The sequence below is a fragment of the Meriones unguiculatus genome (genome assembly GCF_030254825.1).
Source record: "Meriones unguiculatus strain TT.TT164.6M chromosome 13 unlocalized genomic scaffold, Bangor_MerUng_6.1 Chr13_unordered_Scaffold_60, whole genome shotgun sequence".
Lineage (NCBI taxonomy): Eukaryota > Metazoa > Chordata > Mammalia > Rodentia > Muridae > Meriones > Meriones unguiculatus.
Window position 1 is genome coordinate 97,306 of NW_026843665.1, and position 2,495 is coordinate 99,800.

Consider the following 2,495-nt stretch of genomic DNA (forward strand, 5'->3'; position numbering starts at 1 on the left):
TCATTATTCAGTACTGAAGTATTAGTTAAAATGTTAAAGAGTGTTCATTGTCTCCCCAAAAGCAGTTATTATATTGTAGGTCTCCATCATTACATCTGTGTAAAGGTTCTTTTCAGAAGGATTCACAAAAGTTCAGTTTTCCTGAGCAGGCTTTTTCCAGATGAACATCATCACAGCCTATTGCATTGTAAACCTCATTATACTTATGTACAATAGAACGCATGATAGTGACAACACTATAAATTAATATTTGCTCATGTGTTCATTCATTCATTATTAATAACAAATGAATCATAAACCTGTATCACATTCAGAAAGTTTAGTCAAAGCATGAGACTATTAATAAATTCAACTAATATAATTAGTTTTCCAACCTCATTGGAAATATAAACAATGAAATCACACTACAAAAAAATTCCTATGATTACTGGCCCGATGGAAATTGTTGTGTTCATTCTGTTTCACTTTACAAATTCAGTGTGGTTATGGATATAGGAAAATTTATGAATGCATTCACTGTGTTAAAGGTGAGTCCTCCTAGGTCCTTTTAAATATGTGAAAAACCACATATAGAAAAATGATGCTATAAGTTTCTTACCATCAAAGGTATCTTGGAAGGTACAAAACACCCATAGTCAAGGGGGAAACTATGAATGTAAACAACGTGATAAAAGTTTAAGATGTAACTTCATTTTACAATGAGAGCAAATTGCAAACTTAATTTACACCGATAAAAAGATTCATCAGTGTCATGTACATGGTAAAGCTTACATGTATACTTATTATCTTTGCAGGAATGAAAGAACACCTATATATGAAAATCCCTATGAATGTAACCACTGGGGTAAAGCCTTCACACATCCCACTAATCTATCGAGGCATAAAAGGAATCACACTGGAGAGAAACTCTACAAATATAATCAATGTGGTAAAGGCTTTTCACAACAGAGTCAACTCCACCTACATAGAAAAACACATGATGGAGAGAAACCCTATGAATGTAATGAGGGTGAGAAAGTCTTTTCCCAACATAGAAATCTCCAAATGCATAAAAGAACACAAACAGGAGAGAAACCATACCAATGTAATCAAAGTAATAAAGCCTTTGTATATTGCAGTGATCTCCAAAAGCATGAAAGAACTCATACAGGACAGCAGTCCTGTGACTATAATCATTGTTGTCAAGCCTTTTCACAACATGGTAGTCTCCAAATGCATAAAAGAACACATACTAGAGAGAAACTTTATGAATGTAACCAAAGGAGTAATGCCTTTTCATGCCCCAGTAGTCTCCAAAGGCATAAAAGAACACATACTGGAGAGAAACCCTACAAATGTAAAGAGTGTGGTAAAGCCTTTTCACACCACAGTAATCTCCAGGTGCATAAAAGAACACATACTGGAGAGAAACCCTACAAATGTAGTCAGTGCGGGAAAGCCTTTTCAAACACTAATATTCTCCAGGTGCACAAACGAACACATACTGGAGAGAAACCCTACAAATGTAATCAGTGTGGTAAAGCCTTTTCCCAATCCAGTGGTCTCCATGTGCATAAAAGAACACATACTGGAGAGAAACCCTACAAATGTAATCAGTGTGGGAAAGCCTTTTCACAACCCAGTAGTCTCGAAAAGCATAAAATAACACATACTGGAGAGAAACCTACAAATGTAATCAGTGTGGTAAAGACTTTTCACACCCTGGTAGTCTCCATGTGCATAATAGAACACATACTGGAGAGAAACCCTATGAATGTAATCAGTGTGGTAAAGCCTTTTCACACTACAGTAATCTCCAGGTGCATAAAAGAACACATACTGGAGAGAAACCGTACAAATGTAATCAGTGTGGTAAAGCCTTTTCACAACACGGACATCTCCAAGAGCATAAAAGAACACATACTGGAGAGAAACCCTATGAATATAATCAATGTGGTAAAGCATTTTCATGTTGGAACAGTCTCCAGAGGCATAAAAGAACACATACTGGAGAGAAACACTATGAATGTAATCAGTGTGGTAAAGCCTTTTCAGAAACCAGTAATCTCAAAGTACATAATAGAACACATAGTGGAGAGAAACCCTACAAATGTAATCAGTGTGGGAAAGCCTTTTCATGATACAATAGGCTCCAAGTGCACAAATGAACACATACTGGAGAGAAACCCTATGAATGTAATCAATGTGATACAGCCTTTGCAAGTTGTAGTGGTCTCCAGAGGCATAAAAGGAGTCATACTTCAGAGAAACCCTAAGAATGTACTCAATGTGGTAAAGCATTTGAATATTGCTGTGATCTCCAAAAGCATGAAAGATTTCATACTGGAGTGAAACTCTCTGCATATTACCAGTAAAGCCTTTGCATGCCACATTTTTTTTTTCAAAGCCAGGAATAAAATCATACTAGAGAGAAAACCTTATGAATGTATTTAGTATGATAAAAATCTTTGTTCATTTCTATAGGCTTCACTTTCATGAATGATTGATACTGAAGA